Genomic DNA, 22,083 nt, shown 5'->3' on the forward strand with positions numbered 1-22,083 from the left:
ATTGAATAATCACTCCCTAAGTTGCCTGTGGGAGAAATTTGGACGTTTGCCTACAGCACTGGGTTTTCTTTAAGAGCTTCCACTCTCAATGTGCTTTGGAGGAAATGATGCATTGCAAGGGGCTGACCTGTGACCAGTCTCCTCCAAATGGGTATTTGAGAAATGCCAACTGACTGGGTTACACTCATATTGTACTAATCAATCTGTCAGCAGCACTGATTGAGAGGCTATCTCTCCTAGTGACCACCTCCCTGTTCTATGAGCTCCTGTGGCTCTAGGCCTAACTACCAATTCCTCTGTTTGACATTTAAAACTCTTCCTCACCTGGGTCCTTCCTATTTTCCAGTCTTACATTTAATTTACTTGCATGCACCGTACAATCCAGTTACATTGGCCTACTTGCAGTTTTCTGCACATGATACTTCATTTCCTACCGCCATGCTTTTGCATTCACTATTCCCCATGCTGAGAATGTTCTGTCTCCTCACCTCTGTCTCACAGGAGGAGGTCTTTCCCCATACCCACAGCTGCTAGTGCCTTTCCCACTGAAATAACCTTCCATCTACTCCACTGATACCTTGTATATATTTTGTATGTCTTAACTCCAGCTTAGAATGTAAAGTCATTAAGTGCAGGGCCTATCGTAGCTTTTCTTTGTACCCCTATCACTCAGCCTTGTGCCTGGAACATCTAAGTAAATGCTTAAATAAATGTTTGCTGACTGACTGGTGGTAGAAAACAAAGAGAATTTCCCTCTACATTCCAGTAATCTCCCCTTCCTTGAATTATCTTATAGTAGAAGCTTAGAAAAACTTGTGATTTTATTTAGGCCTAGTCTTTCTCCATCAAATACTCTAAGTCCTAATCATATCCCAGGGATGGGAAACTAACCAGACCAGCAAGGGAAGAACTCCTCTCCTCCTTATAAAACATATATATATATATATATATATATATATAGTTTTATAAAACAGCTGAAGCATCCCTGCTCCCCTGAACTGACCTGATACTGTAACTCCCCAAGGTACAATGAAGCAAGGATGGACCCAGGAGCCTAGGTCAAGTTTGGGCACAGCAACTGACAAGGCCATTGTGGACTCCCTCCTGCTTGGACCACTTGGCAACATACCTGCTGGCCCTCTATTTCTACCCCACTTTGGAAATACTAGTCCCTAGACTAGTGCTGGAGTATAGGCAGACTGCCCTTACCTGGTGATATCAGGTCTGGCCCCAGTGTGGAGGGACAGCAGGCTGCCTTAGTATTCACCTCTTCTTGTTCCTCCCACTCTCTGCTTCCTTTGGCATTTAAGTGGTGTAGTAGATAGAACATGGGACCTGGAGTCAGAAAGACCTAAGTTCAAATCAAGCCTCAGACATTTACCGAGCTGTGTGACTCTAGGCAAGTCACTTAACCCTGTTTACCTCAGTTTTCTCATCTGTAAAATGAACTAGAGAAGAAAATGGAAAATCATTCCAGTATCTTTGCCAAGAAAATCCCACATTGGGTCATAATAAGTTGGACGTGACTGAAACAACTGAACAACCAAAAATTCAAAAGGAAGGATAGGAATTAGACCTGTGATTTCTCTGGTATAGAAAACTAGATGAAACACCTGCTGGTAATACAGATTAGCACCTTCGCTGAAAATTACACTCTTAGCGAGTCGTGCAGTCAATGTAGACTCGGAGGCTGAGATTCAACAGAGCATGGATCATTTCTCTGCCACTTGGACTAATTTTGACCTGACAATTAACACTAATAAAACAGAGGTTTTCCACCAGCCAACACTGCACCATCTACACATGGAACTGGCACTTACGGCAAATGGAGAAGTTTTAGATGTTGTGGATAAATTCACTTACCTTGGCAGTGTACTTTCAGGGATGTACACATTGAGAATGAGGTTGATGCACACATTGCCAGAGCTAGCTCAGTGTTTGGAAGGCTCCAAAGGAAAGTGTGGAAAAGAAGAGGTATTAGACTGACTAGCAAACCGAAAGTCTTCAGAGCTGCTGTGCTGACCTCATTGTTATATGCCTTTGAAACCTGGACACTTTACCAGCGCCATGCCAGGAAATTGAATCCCTTCCATTTGAATTGTCTTAGGAATATTTTGAAGATCACTGGGCAAGATAAGGTACCAGCCACTGAGGTAATTCTCAGCTGAACAGTCTCCAATGGTCTGGCCAAGTTGTACAAATGCCAAACGTAAGTATTCCTAAAAGATTATTTTTGTCTTTTTTTTATATCTTTTTCCCCCAAAATTTTATTTTAGAATCAAACGTCAGAACACAAATAGAGAATAGAGAAAAGAAACAAAAATATCATAAACTTCTATATTGGAACTTAAATAAAAAGTTAGAAAGAAAAAAAAAGCATGTCACGTGCATAGCAGAGCATAAGAGAGGATCCAAAATATGTAACAATAAATTTTCATTTCAGGAAAGCCTGTATGATAAATAATACTCGTTGTGTTGAGAATTGTCCATCTTTTCTTTGCTCCCTTGTGCGTATTCTTTTGTTCTCTTCTGTGTACTTTTTTTACTTTGTTCTTTTTTCCCTTCCCCTAATCTGCCTCCCTAAAGGCCACAATAAACATAAAAGATGATTTTATGAAGAACTCACACAAGGCAAGTGCTCAAACGGTGGTCAGAAGAAGTGACACAAGGACACTTTTGAGGTCTCTCAGAAGAACTTTGGTATTTGTGAGATATGGGAACCACTGGCACAGGATGGTGTGCCCACATCAAAGACACTGTAATCTATGAGCAAAGAAGAATTGCAGCAGCTCAAAAGAAATGTGAGATGTGCAAACTTAAAGACATCTCCAGTTCAAATTTCATGCGGACTATTTGTGTCCAACCTATAGTAGAGCCTTCTGATCTTGTATTAGTCTGATCAGCCACAGTCAGACACACTGTATACCTTGATTCTGACATAGTGGCATCATTTTGGTCCTCTTTGATTACAAAGGACAGAAATGAACAAAGAATAACTGAGAAGTTAAGCCACTAGCCATACAGTCAATAAGGGATGGGGACTTGAACGCAGGTCTTTCCAGCTCTAAGACTAATGTTCTATCTGTTTCATCAAGCTGTCTTTTATGAAGAAACTTATTAGGATCTTTTATGGATTTAAATCAGTTTAAATGTAAATAGGGACCAAGCAAGTATAATCAGCTCTATTGAGGTTCAATACTGTTTCTAAGAAATCACTTAATTAAAATGCTATATAAATGTGAGCTATTATTATTGTTACTGCCTCACAAGGGATTATGAGGATCAAATTAGAGAAGTTACAGAAAGGACTTTGTAACTATTAAACAGCTTGTCTGTGCAAGCTAGGAAGATGACTCTGGGCTCCTACCTCAGCACGTTTTACAAAAAAACCCAGGTAAGACAAACTTTCAGAAGTCCTGTGCCCGGTCCCCACCTAGAGGCAAGATGGCACAGAAGTCTTTCCATACAAATGAATTCTCCAAGAATTCTGGTTCAACTCTTCTCCTAGGACTTACTCTATAGACCTGCTTATAACAAGTTGGCAAATAAATCACTTATGGAATTCTGATTAAAATATGTTCATCATAGCCTCATATTAATGCATATTAGTCATCCAAGGTAGAAAAAAAAAAAAGGAAGTAGATTGGAATTGCTTTAGAAGAAGGGGGCAAGGCCTTGCTTGAATTTGGCAATAGGGCTGCTTGCCTTGGAAAGATTCACAATGAAAGCTCTGAAAACCTGTCTAAGGTGGATTTACTTTAGATTCCAGAAACAAAGGTCTTTTTTGTTGCCCAGGCCAATGAGGGACACCACTACTGTTTCATTTCCATTAATTGGAGCTTTCTCAAAAAGTTTCTTAATTGATTTAATTCCATGATTGCTTATTCTTCTCAGGTTTTTAAAATGCCACAAGCATTTTCAGATACCTACTATGTGCTGGGCGCAAACCATCAAAACAAGGCTTACATCATGTTACTCTGTCAAGGAAGCTGCTTCGTTTCATTGAGGGCAGCAGGATGAATATATGCAGAGTTCTTTCCTCAAGGACACTTTTGGTTTCTGGGGCTACTGTTAAGAAGCTACAAATACAATTCTTCTTGTGTCCTGAACAAGCAGTCTAGTGAAATCTACAAACCCCTTCTCAGCTTAATGTTGTTAAATGCATAAAATGAAATATCTAGTATTACAATGAAAATCAATTATATTATATATATATATATATTTATGAAATAAAATTATCAAAATATTATGAAAACAAGTTCAAGGATCCCTAGTTAAGAATCCCAGAAATAGAGTTGGGTGTTACAGCAGCCTACTAGTTTTTTATTGTCATTGTATTCCACATTTAGTGCTAATAGTAATGAAAGTAAGGGAAAAGACCTGGGTTCCAATCCTGACTCTGACACTCGTTTCTGCATGGCTTTGGTGAATCATTTAACTTTTCGTTTCTGTACCTATAAAACAAGAAGGCAGAAAATACCCTGGGGTCCCAGCTTTAGACTGATGTCTCTAATCTAACATTTATATAGCACAATCAGGTATGCAGAGCACTTTATATTAAATATATATGTCATGCTATATTTCTTTATATAATACATAAATACAGATTCATATGCTTGTGTGACCTTAGGCAAGTCACTTCATCTCTCTGAGCCTCAGTCTCCTTATCTTCAAAATGAGGAGAGATGGACCAGAGAAATAACCAAGGTCCCTTCCAATTCTAAATCTATTATTCTATGATACCTTGAAATCCTACTGTCTAGAACTCTGTACCCACTGAATTGTTAAATGGTGATTTACTTTATCTTCCTTTCTAAAGACTCCATACATATAACATAGGTACAAATATATCTATGTATACATGAACATGTATACATATAGGTACATAATCTCATTGGATCCTCCCATTGCTATTACTGTTCACATTTTATAGGTGAATAAACTGAATCTGAGAGGTTAAGTAAATTGCCCAGGGTCACAGGATTACTGTATCTTTGTCAATATTTAAACCCAGGTCTATCTGACTACAAGGCTGGCATTCTATCTACCCTGTCAGGCCTTGCTAAATGCAGAAGACTAGAATGATGGTCACTGTGTCCTGGAGGGCTCAGGAAACATTTCATCTCCAGTTTCCTTTCTTTTTCCCTTTCACATCCAAGAATGGTCACACTTCATCATCTGCATCTTTTCTTTCCTCCACTACTCCCCTACCTTTCCATTCTTATTCTTATCTCTGTATTTAGAGTTTTTGTCTAACTAGATTCATAAGTCCCTACTTTTATTCATCAGAAAATGGAGTCCCCTGTCCCCTATAAGTATGTCCCTCAGTCAACAGGTAAGATAAAGGAGTGATCTGATGAGACACCTTCATTCCAGACTGAAAAGCCTGTGCTCCATCCTTCTGCAGGTTCAAGAAGACTTTGGCCCTGCTAGGTCACTAGCTCTGTTTACTAGCTTTTATTTGCTCTATTGAGTCCCATTCAACCAATGTTTAATAAAAACCTACTATTTATGTCAATTAGTCAACATTTATTAGGTGCCAAGCACTATGAGGCTACAAAAAGAGGCAAAAGTCACTCCATACCCTGAGAGAAATTATGAATAACCAATATCTTGGAGAGATTCAGAGGTCTCCCCTTTTTCTAACTTCCTCATTTTAAACCCTTTAGTTTTCTTTAAGGACATTACTGATAATAAGATTGCATTAACATTCCTCATCTTGGTCAGACCCCACCCAACCTTACAAGGAATGTAATCTAAAGTGGAGAAGCCCAAGGTGTTCTACTCAAGCTTGGGTGGAGACAGATCTATACATTTGTCTACATAGCCCAAGGCCAGGAGTGGTCTGATATAGCTAGGGGTGATCCTCCCAGGGTGCCATATTGTCACTAGCAGTCCCTCATTGCTTTGGTTGGTTGGTGGTTGTCCCGAGAGGACCAAAATGACATCACTATACTAAAGTTGTTTCAATGTGTCTGACTGTGGCTGATCAGACCAATAGGAGTTCGGAATGCCCTACCACAGGTCAGGCACAAATAGTCCCTGTGAACATTTGGGGTGGATTCTCCAAATTTGCATAACCTTCCTTTCCTTTGAGCCTTTTCAATTCTGCTTTGCTCACAGAGCACAGCACCTTCTCTGATGTAGGCACACCATGCTGAGCAGTCCTGTGCCAGTGTCTCCCATGTCACACAATCAGTTCCAAAGTTCTTGAGAGAGCCCTCGAGAGTGTCCTTGTATCACTTCTTCTGACCACCATGTGAACGCTTGCCCTGTGTGAGTTCTCCACAAAAAAGTTTTTGGCAAGTGTATGTTTTGCATTGGAACAACATGGCCAGCCCATCAGAATTGCACTACCTGAAGTAGACAGTGGAATAGAGAAAAAGTGGGAAGCTTTCAGAGATTTGATGTATAGCACTGCATTTGCTCATCTGGATCAGAATGCTGAGGTTTGGGGCTTAGGTGAAATACCAACATACCAGGTTCTGCCAAATGAATTTGACTCAAGCCTTCTCTCAGCCAAAGTAAAACAAAGTTTATTAAAGATTCATCTTAATGGGTAGACTCCTAAGAAGCCTAAGTATTTGTGATGCTTGGATTGACAAGTGGGCCAGAACAATCTACATAGACTGAGTCTGAGACGAGTTGGATTGAATCTCAGTCCCTTCATGGAGCCAAGATAGATCTTATCTATAGAAATGAAGAGGGTTTAGGGGTGCTCAAGACCCCAAAATGCCAACACGCCGGGTTCTACCGAATGAATTTGACTCAAGTCTTCTCTCAGCCAAAGAAAAGCAAAGTTTATTAAAAGTTTGCTTGTATTGGACACAGAGTAATTCTGTGCTAGAAAATTCTATGGCACTCTCACCCCACATTGAGACCAGATGGGGTCTTGTAGCGGCAAGCACCCCAAGCACGTCCTCAGGGTTTGCTGCCCATACAGGTTCTTGGATCTGCTTTGATAAAGGAAAGCAACTCAAAATGGGTTAACAAGCTTACTTTAATCAGTCAGACCTTGTTCAGGGGAAAAGGTCAGCACCCCGAACTTCAAAGTATACAGGCAGAATTATCAAGACAGAAACAGATCAAGTAGACAGATTTCCAAACTGTCCAACTATTACATCCATACCCAGTCAACATCTGGGTTTCCACATCTGGGTTTTTCAAAGCCAGGAGGGTCCTGGACAACGGCTTCCCAGAATCCAGATCAAATCACAGAACACTTCTCAAAGTGAGCCCCCAAAACAAAGCCTCACATCAGGGCTTATATAGCCTTCTCCTGGCTCAGAGAATGTAACAACCTTATTGACCCAGTGGCCAATCAAAAAGTATCTACTGAAAAACAAGCCTCCCTCCCCAGGCTTCAGGTGCACTTTAGCCTAGGGGCAGGGAAGATCTTCCAAATTTGCATTCCCATTACAGGTCTTATATACAGAAAGGTTGTGGGAGTAATCTAGGGGTGGTCTAGGGGAGGAGTTTGGGGGGGGGTCTTCAGGAGGAGTCAGATGAGGTCAGACTCCAGTAATGAGTTTGGGGAGGGTCTTCAGGAGGAGTTAATGAGGTCAGGTAACAGTTGATTTGGGTATAGTTATTTTGATAGGCTCAAGGGTGGGAAGTAGATGGACAATGGAGGGCCCAACTAGTAACAAAGGTTTGGGCAGAACCACAATAAAAGGCTTATGGCCTCATGCAAATGTGTCATCAATTGGAATGATTCAGAGTTCAAGGGGGTTCCCAGAGCCTGTACCTTAAAGATTCAAGGACAGCTCAAGGGGGTTCCCAGAACCATCATTAAGACTGTGGGAGAGATCTAGAGGTGGTCTAGAGGAAGGGTTTGGGGAGGGTCTTGAGAAGTCTAAGGAGGATCTTGACAGGACTGAGGTCGGACTCCAGGAATGGGATTAAGGGTGGAAAATAGGTAAAAGTTACTTAGAGAGTTTAAGGGTAACAGATTATGAGTATAGTATATGAGTATATATATTTTGATAGAATCAAGGGTAGAAAGTAGCTGGACAGTGGTGGGCTAGGCTAGGTTAAGAGTAACAGAGATTTGGGCCTAGAAATAATGAAAGGTTTATGGCCTCAGACAAATGCCTCATAAGTGGGAAGACTCAAAGAGAGTTCAAGGGGTTTCCCAGAGCCTGTACCCTATCAAGAACACTCACAAACACCAAGACTAGTTTGATGAAAATGATGTGGAAATTCAAAAGCTGCTAAATGAAAAACGAGAACTCTACAGAATTTGCCAGCAGGATAGTTCATCCATCTCTAAGAAGGCAGCATTTAATTCCATCAAAAGTAAAGTACAAGCAAAGCTTGGAGAGATGCAAGATTCCCGGCTCAGTAAAAAGGCAGATGAAATTCAGTTTTATGCTGATAGTAACAATCCAAAGTGCTTTTATGATGCCCTGAAGGTCATTTATGGGCCAAAGACCTATGGTGTATCCCAACTGCTCAGTGCTGATGGAGCCACATTGATTAGTGATAAGGACATCATCCTAGAGAGATGGGCTGAACACTTCCATAGTGTTCTCAACAGTTATTAATTAATGCTGAGGCCATTGACTGTTTACCTTCTGTTAAAGTCAATCCCTCCCTAGCTGAAGCTCCAAGTGAAGAAGAGGTTTTGGATGCCATTAGGCTCCTTTCATGTGGCAAAGCACCTGGTGCCGATTCGACTCCAGCTGAGATTCACAAAGTAGGAGGTCCACTGCTCATACAAAAGCTGACTGAAACTTTCCAGGTTTTATGACAAGAAGAGATTATCCCCCACATATTCAAGGATTCCTCCATTGTCCATCTCTATAAAGGTAAAAGAAATAGATTGTCCTATGATAATCACAGGGCAGTCTCTCCCTCATTGCTTCAAAGTGTATATAAACTGTGAGCCTGCCGCCATAACTATCTTTAGCCTAAGATGACCAAATGATTATCCTTTTATAACTGTCTTTAGCTTAAAAGAGATGGCCCAATAACCATCCTTTTACTAATAACCTGCTGACTTTATTAACAAAATGGTTAAACTGCCCAGAAACTATGTCTCTTGGAGCTTTTTTAAAGTCACAGCCCTACTAGGGCTATGGTGGCTATATACCTCCCTAACAAAGAAAATAATTGTTGATTAGTCCTAAACCTGTTCATTGATTCAGCCTTCCTACTGCTCAGTTTACTACTTTAAATTCCCTCAGTCACCTGTCCAGATAACCAGTATAGTATAGTAGATAGAAGAACCAACCTCAAAGCCAGAAAGACCCAGACTCAAATTCTGCCCCGACACATGCTGGCAGGGTGACCTTGGGAAGATCACTTAATATCTCCAGTGCTCTACATCTCAGTGCTCTACAGTCAACATCAGGTTGACTGCATGACCCAAACTAGATTCAAATATAATTGGGAATTTTTTTAAATAAATAAAAATACAATACAACAAATTTCAAAACTAGGTTAATATGCAGCCAGCATGATCCTATGTATGGTTTGTTCAGTCCTATCTGACTCTTCCTGACGCCACAGACCATACTGTCCATAGAGTTTTCTCGGCACAGATAGTGGAGTGATTTGCCATGTCAAGTCCTAAAATAAATCAAAGTCAGTAGTTGAGGAATAAAATCTTTAACTGAGACAACAGGAGAGAGCAAACCTGCCACCCTGGGGGATGAATGCAGAGCACAATGGATTTCCCAACATGGAGACCCATGAAAAAGTTTCTTCTACCCTTAAAAGGAGAGGGGGAAAAAGTAATACAAGACAGCAAGGCCTGGTCATGAGATGCCACCATTTTGAGCAAGGAAAACCACTTCATTTCAGCAATTTTGCCCTTACGCCATGAATCCCAGCAGAAAGACCTAAGGGGCCACTGTTTGGCTCAAGCTGGCTTTGTTTACAAGGAAAAGTTTTGGGATGGGACCTTAAGGTGTGGCTCAGCTCAATCTAATCAGCACTGTATTTAGGGTAGGAATGTAAGGACCTTGTAGGAATTCTAACATTGCTAGGATGACTAATAGTGGTAGTTAATATTACATTTGGCATTAACAATATTCTGTCAACCATTTCCTTCTCCAGTGGATTAAGGCAAAGAGGTCAAGTGACTTGCCCAGGGTCACATAGCTAGTAAACATCTAAGGTTGTATTGAACTCAGGTCTTCCTGACGCTAGATCCAGCACTCAATCCATGTGCTACCCAACTGCCTTATGGTTTTCTCTTTGAGTTTGACACCACTGCTTCAGGCAACTTTCTAAGGCTATAAATCAGAATTTCCTCTCCCTGGGAGTTCCCATACCAGTCATATCACAGGTCCAATCCTTATGCCCTGTAAACTTCTCCAATTATATGTGACCCTCTGTAGCACCGATGCAATATTTACAGTACCCACGATCACAATAAAGACCGTGACTATGAGTATTGCATGATGTTCGATCGCAAAATATACCAGATTCAGAACTGAAACATTTATTTAGATACCAGAAAACCAAATCCCAAAACCAGTAAGCCAATTCCATCACAGTACCAAAGATATTCAGAAGCCATAATAACACGGAGAGCCACAGCATCCTTCTAGCCTTCCCACAAACCATACAAGATCAATATTTACTTACAAACCTCTCTATCTCCTTGTCTGAGCTCCTCTGTCCCCCACCATCTGGCTAGCTCTCACTACCAGCTTCCTGTGGGCAAACTCCTCCCACCACAGGCTCCATGTGACCACATTCAGCCTATTAAGAGACAGAGTTTGTCTTCACAGCAGGGAAGCTTCCTGTGGGCTCTGCTTCCCTTCAGGAAACTCCTCCCACCACAGGCTCCATGTGACCACATTCAGCCTATTAAGAGACAGAGTTTGTCTTCACAGCAGGGAAGCTTCCTGTGGGCTCTGCTGCACCCTTCAACAAATTCCCTCCATCACAGGCTCCATGTGATTACCTCCAGCCTACTGGGGGCAGAGTTTGCCTTCAATGCAGGGGAGGTCTTCAAACTCCCCTAGGCCTATTAAAGGGGCAATGAAGATCTTCAAATTCCCATTCCCATTACACCCTCCTGTATGAGCCTGCTTTCAACCAACTCTTCTTTCTCAGTGTATTGTATAGTGAAAAGAACACTGGATCTGGAATCAAAAGACTATGTTTTGAATCCTAGCTTGGCTACCTGTGTGACTTTAGGTAAAACATTTGTTTCTCTGAGCCTCTGTTTCCTCATATATAAAAGGAGGAAATTGAACTATTACCTTCTCTAAGGTTCTTTCAGTTCTGAAACCTTTAAAATCCACTGATTCTTATTCCAAGTCCTTATGGATATTATGACATTATTAGGGAGGCAGTGTGGTATTGTGGAAAAAAAAAGAATTTGGAATCAGAAGACCTAGGTTCAAATCCCAGCTCTGCCGATTTCCTACCTAGAGGATTCTGGTGAGTTAATTTCTATGGGCCTCAGTTTCCTTATCTGAAAAATTAAGAGAGATGGTCTGGATGGATGGCTACCCAGGTCCCTTCCGGGTCTAAAGCTTTGATTCTGTGACACATTAAAATCCTTCTGTGTCTAACATTGCATTTACCGATCTGCTAAATGATGATTTACTCCATCCTCCTTCCTAAAAACTCCACCCTTTTGCTCATTGCTGCCTTCCTTCCAAGTCACCTCCGATTTTCCATCTGTGCATGGCTCTGAAGCAAGGCATATTCTCTGATACGGAGGGTTTTCATCAGCACATTGGCATGGTTCTATTTCAGAAAGATGCCAAGCTGTGCAGGATTCCAAATTGTATTTTGATTCTGTGATGCTATCATTCCCAAGATATAGAACTAAATTAAATTAAGTTAAATTCGATGAAATTAATTTTGATAAAAGCACGGGTCCAGTCCCTCCTAAAAATTAATGCAAACCTCTCAACTGTTTTCAAAATCAATACTAAAGACATGCAGGGGTGTGGTTGGAGCCAGTCAGACAGGTTCCCAAGAGCCAATTGAGCATTTGTACCTCAGAAATCTGCACTTCCTGCCAATCAGGGTTTGATTTGTTTTGTTGACTATTTAGACTTAAGTGTTAATAATGCAGATTAAATTTTAAAATGTATGCATAGATTGTTATTATGGTTTTTTTTTTCCCAGAGAGTCAAGTTCTTAAACATTTACCAGCACCCTCTGTGTTGTTTTATAAACATTGCTTGTGCTCAGCAGGAATGCAGTAGAAGACTCAGGGAATTAAGTTAGCTCCAGACAGGAGGTCTGGTGATTATAATCTAATAATAATAACTGGCATTTATATTGCTTTAAGTATTGGAAAGTGTTTACATCTATTATCCCATTTGAGCCTCACAACCCTCTTGAAGGTATTGTATGCATTTCAGGGATGCTGGATTCTAAAGCCATCCCAACCACATTCTATATTAGGGCTCACAGTGAACAAAGCCTATCCTCTCCTCTCAGGGAACTTCCTCAACAAACTGTCGCTGAGTCTGGTCTGCAGGCTCCTGGACAGCCTGGATTATTACTTGAGGGAGCTAGATAAAGAGGTTCCTGGATCTGACTTAGTGTTTAGAAATCTAGAGTAGATCCTGATCCATTTGGTAGGGCACACCCCACCTATATTCTGAGTTGACTTCCGCAGGTTGCCTTCTTAACTTCTTGGCACCTAGCTTATCACAATGGCCTCCTGGTCATCTTTGCCTTCCCAGATTCTCTGACTGTCCTGTAAGATATGAAGAAGGATTTGATGAATTTAGCTAATCTAATCAATACAATAATCCAAGACAATTCTATCTACCTCCAGAGAGAGAACTGATGAACTCTGTGGGTACAGATTGAAGCATACCTTTTTTCACTTTTGTGTGTACATATACACACATGCATGTATATATGCATATGTATTATGTGTATATATGTAAATGTGTGTATACATATACACATACACATACATATACTCCTCTATCTCCAGCATTTATTTATCTTTGTGACTAGTATAAACATGTGACTTTCAATGATTGGTCCTTGTCCAGCCCTGATTGCAGGGTTAAGGAGGGCCAACCAGATAGAGTTTAGAAAATAATGATATCTCATAATGATAATCATAATATCTGATTTTTACTGAAGGGTCATTTTTCTTAGTAGGTCTATCCTTAGACAAATTGTGAACACTTACTTTCCTCCATTTCTTTTCCTTTCTACATGTTTTGCCTAGACAATTAGTTCATAGGCATCTAGAGGGCAAGAGTCAGATCTCCCATGTATTTAAAGGCGCATAGAAGAAAGTCCAATTCTGTGGGAAGCAGGAATTAAATGCCAATTGAATAACAGAAGGCTCACTTGAGTTCCCAGGATATAGGCCTGAACTGGGCCTGGAATCCAGTGAATGGACTTACAGTTCAACCCAGACGATTACTTCTAGAACCAAATATAAAATTCTCTTTTTGGCATTCAAAGCCCTTTATAACATGCCCTGTCTCCTCCCTGACCTTTCCAGTATTCTTACACCTTACACCCCCTCCCCATAAACTCTGCAATCTAGGGACACCGGCCTCCCTGCCATTCCTTGTGCAAAATATTCCAATCCCCAACTCTGGGCATTTTCACTGCTGTCCCCCATGCCTGGAATTTTCTCCCTCTTCATCCCCATCTTCTAGATTCCCTGGCTTCCTTCAAGTACCTGTAGGGATGGTGGGTCTTTCCTTATATAGCTAGAAGGAAAGCAGAAGAGACATGTCTAACCTCTTCTTTCTCCCACCCTTCTTGAAGGGAAACTTTCATTCTTGAGAGGAGGGGAAGCAGGATGTTGGGGCTCAGAAGCCACCACTCTGCTCCCTCAGAGAGAGGGAGTACCCAGCTAGAAGTCTAACTATCTGTTCTCTTAAATATTATTTGTCTAGGGGGATATGATCAGGTTCCATCTAACTTCTTATTGCTTTGTCATCCAAGGCTTGACCCCTTTCCCACAAAATAACAGTTCCACAATGAACTCCAGTCTTCCCCTCATATAGGGCAGGACCTTCATCTCCACCAAAAAGGAGAGAATCCCATATCAATGTGACATATAAAAAGTTCAAGAGACATAATTTTTGGGTATAATCATTTTATTAATTATGACTAGCAAATAATTAATAAAAGGATGGCTACTTGGCTTTTGTAAACCAAAGACCCCTTATAGAGGCCTCTTGATACTTACATAGCCTTGAAAGATTCCTGACAGGCAGGAATCAACTCTAACTGATTAACAATTAATGAGAGAATGAATATTATAATAAAAGGTGGGCCTATTCTAATGAGGGGCTAGACATAACTCGCTCTACCCAGATCACCCTCAGTCTCAGGAAATCTAGACAAAGGAATCTATCTCACCCACCCACCACCCACCCAAGCTAATCTGGGTAGACTACAACAGACTGGAATTCACCTAGATTAGGTTCTCTTTGTAAAGTTTTCTAGGGGGGTAGGGTAACAACTCCATCTAGAGAAGAAGGTCTAGATGGGGTAAATTTTGGGGCAAGATCAGTAATGTCCTTCAAAGACTGACTATAACCTACAGGGGTTTATTTCTGAATGAGAATATAGAAAGAAAAAAACGCAATCTCAATTAATAATTGGTTATTAATATAAGAGAGAAATAATCATTATCCCACCAAAGGGATTTAGGACAGGGATTACATGCCTATTAAAATCCCACCTTCTACAGGAAGCCTTTCCTGATTCCCCCTTAATTCTAGTGCCTTCCCTCTCTTGATTATTTCCTAGTTTCTACAGCCTTCTCTCACTTAAATACAACTCACTTGCAAGTCATGACATCACCTTCTTGATGCCAAGGTCCCCTCCCAGATTGAAGAACAAACACTGGGGACCCAGTCCCAATTGGGCAACACAGCTCCTCCTTCCTTCCTCCCCTCCTTCCCTTCTTCCTTCCCTCCCTCCCTTCCTTCCTTCCATTAAAGTGTTCAGATTCTATCTAGCCTGACAGAGGCTCAGGGTTCAATCTGGCCTGCTTTAATTAGCGATACAGATGTTCAGCCTCCTTAAGAGTCTACCCAATATGACAAATCTTTAATAAACTTTGTTTTACTTTGGCTGAAAGAAGATTTGGATTGAATTCATTCCGGCAGGACCCAAGGTGTCAGTATTTTGGAGACCTGAGTACCCCTAAACCTCAACATTTTGCATGCTGTGTCCACCATTGAATCATGAGTAAGGGATATCTTTTGCCATTCTTTGTATCTCCAGTGTTAGCACAGTTCTTAGGACATATACGGGTTTCATAGATGTTAATTAACTATGATATTCTTATTTACTTGCTATATAAGCCATTACTGATCTGGATGAGTACCCTATAGATTTTATGCTTTGCAGTGAGCAAATAATATATCAAAAACACTAAAGACGCCTTCTAAACTAAAATTCACTCTTTTTACGAGATAAAGGCAGAGATAAGTAAAAAAATAAATGAAAAGGATTTATTAAGCATTTCTTCTATGTCAAACATTGCTAAGCACTGTTAATACAAATAATAATGGTTATAGTCCCTGCCCTCAAACCCTTACATTCGAATAAGGTGACATAACACATACAGGGGAGTGATAGTCAGGAAAGTGTTTTGGTCTGGAATGAGATTAAAAACTATAGTAAAAAAAGAAAAAACACAGGAAATGGATGTGCTGTTACCCTGAAAGAAGTTTTAAAAACAGGCGGCAGTTGGCCTAACACCAAGCTACAATTCATCTCTGCCCCACTAGGGGTAGGCAGGCATCAGCCAAGAGTGCTATTCACTCCGGTACTTCATGCAGTTACTTGGCCTGAGTTTAGCATTATAGAGTTACCTAAGCGACCCAAATTAAACTTCAAACATTTGGGTCTTGAAAATCATTTGCATCAGAACAAAAGGAGAAAAGAGGAAGGGAGAAGGAAATGAAGAGAAGCCAAGTTTAGAGGAATTTCAGTATTATATATTTCAAGAGGGGCAGTGTGGTCAGGAATAATAATAATAAAAGCTAACATTTACACAGCACCTATTATGCTCTAGACACTGTACTGAGCTTTATAATATTATATTCTAAATGAACTTTATAATGTTATATTCTAAATAAGCTTTATAATATTATATTCTAAATAATATAATTATAAATAATATAATGTTATAACTTTACAATATTGTCTCCTTTGATCCTCACAACACCCCTTGGTGATAGGTGCTATTATTATCACCATGTTACAGTTGATGAAACTGAAGCAAATTGAGGTAAATTGACTTGCCCAAGGTCACACAGTTGGTAAGTGTCTAAAGCTGAGTTTGAACTCAGGTCTTTCTGACTCTAGACACTGCATTCCATTCAGGTGCCTGGGAAGATCTGGGTTCAAGTCTTCCCTTTGAAACATACTCATTGTGTGACCCTGGGCTAGGACTTAACAGACCAGTGCTCAAGGGACCAGTCTAAGCCTATCACATTCTGATTTGACAGGCTGAGTCTTCAAAATTTAGTAGTTCCCTAAACCAATAATGACAAATCTTATCCAAAATGCAATACGTAGTGCATAGAATATACACACACACACATATATATATATATACATACATACATACATGGATGTAAGTTCACATACATATATATTCTAAACTCTAAGATCCTTCTGACTGTATTATGAAAGTAAGATTATAGGGGTGACTAGGTGGCGCAGTGAATAGAGCACCGAGCCCTGGAGTCAGGAAAACCTGAGTTCAAATCCTGCCTCAGACACAACACAAAAACTAGCTGTGTGACCTTGGGAAAGTCACTTAACCCCAACTGCCCTACCTTCCCCCCTCCAAAAAGCAAAAAAAAAAAATAATAATTTTATATATATATGATTATGGAGCCTTCCAAGCATCCTCCAACACCTTGGGGCAAATGTGGCCATCTATCACCAAAATCAGCCAATAGTAAAGATTTTGGTATTTGATTGTCAGGGAATTCCATGATAATTTTTTTAACCAATCTTCACCCCCATACACACACAAACTATAAATCCTTTATAGCCCAACAAATGTGGTAATCTTTGCTAAACTATTTACATCAATTACATTACTACAAACATAGACTCCACAATGTTCATTTAATAGATAGATCAACTATTCCCTTGCTGCTGCTGCTGTTCAGTCCTCTCCAGCTCTTCATGACCCCATTTGGGGTTTTCTTGGCAGAGATCCTGGAGTGGTTTGCCATTTCCTTTTCCAGCTCATTTTACTAAGGCAAACTAAGGCAAACAGGATTAAGTGACTTGCCCAGGGTCACTCAGTGTCTGAGGCCATATTTGATTGGACTCAGGAAGAGGAGACTTCCTGACTGCAGGCCTGGCACTATCCTCTTTGCCACCTAGCTGGCCCTTGTTGCTGATAAAATGAAGCAAAGAGAGGGCCTTCTTGGAGCAGACTTGCATTCTCAGACAATACTACAGACACTCACACTCTCTATACAGTCTATAGAGGGAATCATTTGATCAGGAAATGTCTTAACCATTCCACTCCTTTCTCTCACTTCCTAATCATCTGATTCCTCACCACACATCACTTTACTTAGAGGTAATATGTTTTACAATCTGCTTGGCTAGTTGCTAGTCTCTGCCATGCAGATGAGACAGGTATTGAATTTTGTTTGAGGGAAAATGACATTAAACCAACACAGAGATCCCAGGTTTGAATCACACATGGGTTAGACTCCAGGCCACATTCCCACCTCTACATAGAGTAGTGTCTCAGACCCTAACAATTTGGTATTTCAAGAATTCCACTAACCTGTCATTTCTGGAAGTTTGTTCTCAAGCCAATAATGTTTTAATGCTGTGTTTTGAAAATTTTAACTCTCTCTAGGACAGGCATTCTTTGTTATTTTTGCATATTATGAATGAATGAATAAAGCATTTATTAATTGCTTACCATGTACAAAGCATTTTGCAAAACACTCGGGATACAAAGAGAAATGTAAGACAGACTCTGTTCTCAAGGAGCTCTCTTTCTAATGGGGGAGACAACACATACGGATATTTTCAGCTATAAGTCAGTTGGAAAAGTCCCATGGTCCTTAGGGTATAATAGCAAAGGAAATTATAATTCATCTTCTTTAATGTCATTTCCACTGATAATGTCATATCAGTTTCTGACATTGGACCATCTGGCAGTACCCTTTGACCACAAGATTCTAATACTAGGCATAAACCCCAAGATTGTCAAAGACAAAAAGGTAGATTCCATAAATACAAAAAAAATGCTTATAATTTTACTTATTGTGGTTTCAGAGAATAGGAAACAAAATTAGTCCTCATTCAGTGTAGAAAAGCTAAACAAATTATGGCTTATGAAGGTAATTGAACATTACCGAGATATAAAGAAAAGGCAATAAGAATTCAGAAAAGCATGAAGAGAATCGCATGAACTAATACAGTGAAGTAATGTTACATAACTATAATGACCAAGTCTAGCCCTGGAGAAAAGTAGAAAAAAATGCACCTCTCTCCATGCACTGCAAGACTGTGAAAATACAGTTATAGAATACCACATGTACTGTCAGACATAACCAATGTATTGGTTTTTCTGAACTGTTTTTCTTCTCCCTTTTTAATATGTGTTACAAGCTATAGTTTGAGGATATGGAAAGGAGATAGCCATTGGATATATTGAGATATAAAAGTAAAATGCACCAACAAAATAAAACTTCAAAAGTAATTTAAAAAAGAAAATGGGTCTCAATGTAAAAGATGTAGGTTCAAAACACTCGGGATACAAAGAGAAATGTAAGACAGACTCTGTTCTCAAGGAGCTCTCTTTCTAATGGGGGAGACAACACATACGGATATTTTCAGCTATAAGTCAGTTGGAAAAGTCTATCTGTAATTCAGCTAATTATTCCTTTCAGTGCTTAGATCATAGACTCCCAAAGTGAGCAATACCTCCCCCAGGGAGTGCTAGAAAAATCCAGGGGGGAGCAGTAGTAGCTTTGGGTACAATTGTGGGGGGAGGGGGCATTGAGTAAAAATAAGGGGATAGTGGAAACATAAGGAAAGAAGGGAAGAAAATTTTGAAAAACTGTTCATACATGTTTCATCTGTTTTCTAATAGAGTTAAAGTCATAGTGATTACATTATTTTTCCAAATAAACACAGAAAATGAAAGTTGTAACTGATCAATGATCCAGTCTGCCAATAGGTCTTAACAAGCAAGTGTTGGAAGGTGAACCTGTTGTTCATCCTTGAGAAGTTCAGCATGCATCAGCAGCAATATCTGCATGTAATGACTTGTATATAATACAATACTATATGGTTACAAATGTAATAATGTGTCATCAAAATTTCAATACAGGGAAAAACCACAAATTTGCAATAAATTATTAAATTTAAGATGCATTGTTTTCTAAAAAATATTTTTGATATGATAAAAATTTTTATTTAAATATTAAAGAGTTAAAGAAAGCAGATTTCTAGGGGGGTGCTGAGTAAATTTTTTTGAAAAGGAAGTGGTAGACCAAATAAGTTTGGAAACCTCTGGTCTTAGATAATAGGACATTCAGTGCTTATATGTCATTGTCAGAAACAAGCATTTATGAAGTGCTTACTGTGTATCAGGGACTGCACCAAGCAATGAGAATAGGAAGAAAAGAAAAAACATGGTCCTTTGCATTTAAGGCATTTGCACCATAATGAAAGAGACAACATGAAAACAACTATGTATGTGCACAATTCATATGATGTAAATGGGAAGCAGTATTTCCAAGAGAAGGCCCTGTTTGGGGCATTGGCAAAGGCCTCTTACAGAAGGTGGGATTGGGGCTGAGTTGGTGAGAACATAGAGAATTCCAGGAATGAGGGACAGCCAGTGAAAAGGCATGAAGTCAAGAAATGGAGTGTTGTTTGTGAGGAATGGAAGGAACTAGGATCTGAAGGACTTTAAAGGCTAAATAGAGGATGTTATACATGATCCTGAAAGTAGTAAGGAACCACCGGAGTCTACTGAGTAGGGGAGTGGTCAGACCTGCCCTTTAAAAGGAAGATTAATCTGGCAGCCAAATGGGGGATGGACTGGAATGGACAGGGAGGCAAACCAATAGACTACTGCAGAAGTACAGGTGTCAGGCCATGAGGGCCTGTGCTGAAGTGGTACAGGGATGGCTCTTTATCCGCCCATCCCTGTGGCCTCTTATATGCGATGAGGATAGAGACTGGACCTGTGATCTCATTGCTATAGGAAACTCCCACGTGAAGAAATTCCCTTTACCAATGCAGATCAACAACTGCTCCAAAACTTAGAATATTAGAGAGTTGCCTAGAGCACTGAGAGGCTAAGTGATTTTTCCAGGGTCACATAGTCAGTATTCAAGAAAAGAAATTCAGACACCCTAATGGCCTAAGAGAAAGGTGAGATTTGAACCCATCTTCCTAGCTTTGATGCCATCTCTCTCTCTCTCTCTTTCTCTCTCTCTCTCTCTCCCCCTACATACATACAATACACGGGATGTATTTATATACTTGTATATAAACATATATCTTCATACATAGATACATACACATATGTGTGTGTATCATATTGCTTCAAAACCCACTTGTATGAGACTCTTCTTAATGGTAGGGATTACAATGCTCCATGCCTGTCTGAAAGGTAGAACTGGTGAGAACTTGGAAGAACCTTACATAGAAACATATGTAAATACACACATATGTAAATTACACATGCACACGTGTGTGTGTATGCATCACCTTGAACAGACCTTATAGATGGGGGTGGGTGTAAGGGGATGGAGAAGAGAGAGATCAAGTGTCTTGCTGTGTGTGGTCACACAGTTTGTATATATCAAACTGGACTTGACCCTGAGCACTGTCAGTCCTAGACAGGCAATGTAGATGGACACTGGGTTAGGCCTCAGTCAGTTAGAAAGAAGGGATGGGGTTTAGTCACATTTAGGATATTGCATGGTGTTAGCAAATGTCCTCGATTTCCACCTTTTGTAAAAAGCCTCTCTCTTCAACACACCAGTTCTCTCAGCAATGACTATGATGATGTTGATGATATAATGATGGCAATTAATATCACCATCATCATCATCATCATCAAGGTGAATACAAAAAGAATTCACTAGGTGAACCACTGTAGGAAATGAAAATTCCCCCAATTATCCTCTCTCTTACTGCAAACCTAGGAGCAAATCGGAAAGAGTGAACGGAAAAAAAAAAAATGACAACCATTATGTAGAGAAAGTGTTCCAGAATTAGCAAATTCCTTCTCACTGAAGGGGGTGTCCTTCTTGAATAATTCCTTGTCATAACTGGAGCCTTTGTCTCTTCTGTAACTCAACGTCCATTGAGCAAATGTGGGGTGGGGGAGAATAAGACAGACCCTTTCAAGCTTTAGGAACATCTGTTTCTGGGGGAATGTTGGCAGAGTTCAGGAGTGATGTCAGACACCCAGCAATAAAGATAACAATCCGATCCATTCTTATTCTAGAATTCCTTCTTCCTCCAGTGAAGCTCCAAGTTGACTGAAGCCCTAGGGGCCAGGAGTCTGAAATTGGTAACAGTCTGCATTAAGCCAAAACAAGCAGTGAATTAAAAGTAGGAAATACTTGCAGCTAATATTTTGCTGAGTTTTTTTAAATATTTCATTCGAAATTCCTCTGAAAGACCCAGATGTGATGTTGGTTGAGACACTAATAAAAGAAGGCCCCCAGAGGGAGCAGCATTCGGTAATACTGGAATCATCAATAGTGGCAATGACTGTGTACCTACTATAAGTCAGACTCAGTTTGAAACTTCCAGATAATATCAAGGGACTCCCAGGATCACAGAGTTAGAGCATCGAGGGACCTTGCAGCTTAGAGGTCTTTGAATCCAACTCCTTTTTTTAAAATTTTTTTTTGGAGGGCAGGGCAATTGGGGTTAGGTGACTTGCCCAAGGTCACATGGCTAGTAAGTGTTACATGTCTGAGGCCAGATTTGAACTCAGGTCCTCCTGACTCCAGGGCCGGCACCCTATTCACTGAGCCCTTTAGCCGCTCCCCCCAACCCCTTCTTTTTAAAGATGAAGAAAATGAAACAGTCACACAGTAATTAAGCATCAGAGTCCAAGTCCAGTGCTCCATCCAGTATACTATCTAA

The 22,083-nt window shown here is 40.2% G+C and overlaps 1 long non-coding RNA gene across 3 annotated transcripts in view; it reads right to left on the reverse strand.

Moving 5' to 3' along the window:
- LOC138170506 (uncharacterized) overlaps positions 1–10,706 on the reverse strand; it is a 71,448-nt gene extending 60,742 nt beyond the window's left edge. For 2 of the 3 annotated variants that reach the window (XR_011170640.1, XR_011170642.1), the window contains exons 1-2: positions 10,601–10,706; positions 1,210–1,335 (exon numbers count right to left, since the gene is read on the reverse strand). This is a non-coding gene — a long non-coding RNA (uncharacterized lncRNA). Of the gene's footprint in view, positions 1–1,209; positions 1,336–10,596 lie in introns of all 3 variants that reach the window. The other variant, XR_011170641.1, reaches the window with a different exon arrangement.
- Positions 10,707–22,083: the final 11,377 nt, after the last annotated feature.

Source organism: Petaurus breviceps, unplaced genomic scaffold (assembly GCF_028583685.1).
Source record: "Petaurus breviceps papuanus isolate PSGF00001 unplaced genomic scaffold, PetGlider_PUasm1.0 38, whole genome shotgun sequence".
NCBI lineage: Eukaryota > Metazoa > Chordata > Mammalia > Diprotodontia > Petauridae > Petaurus > Petaurus breviceps.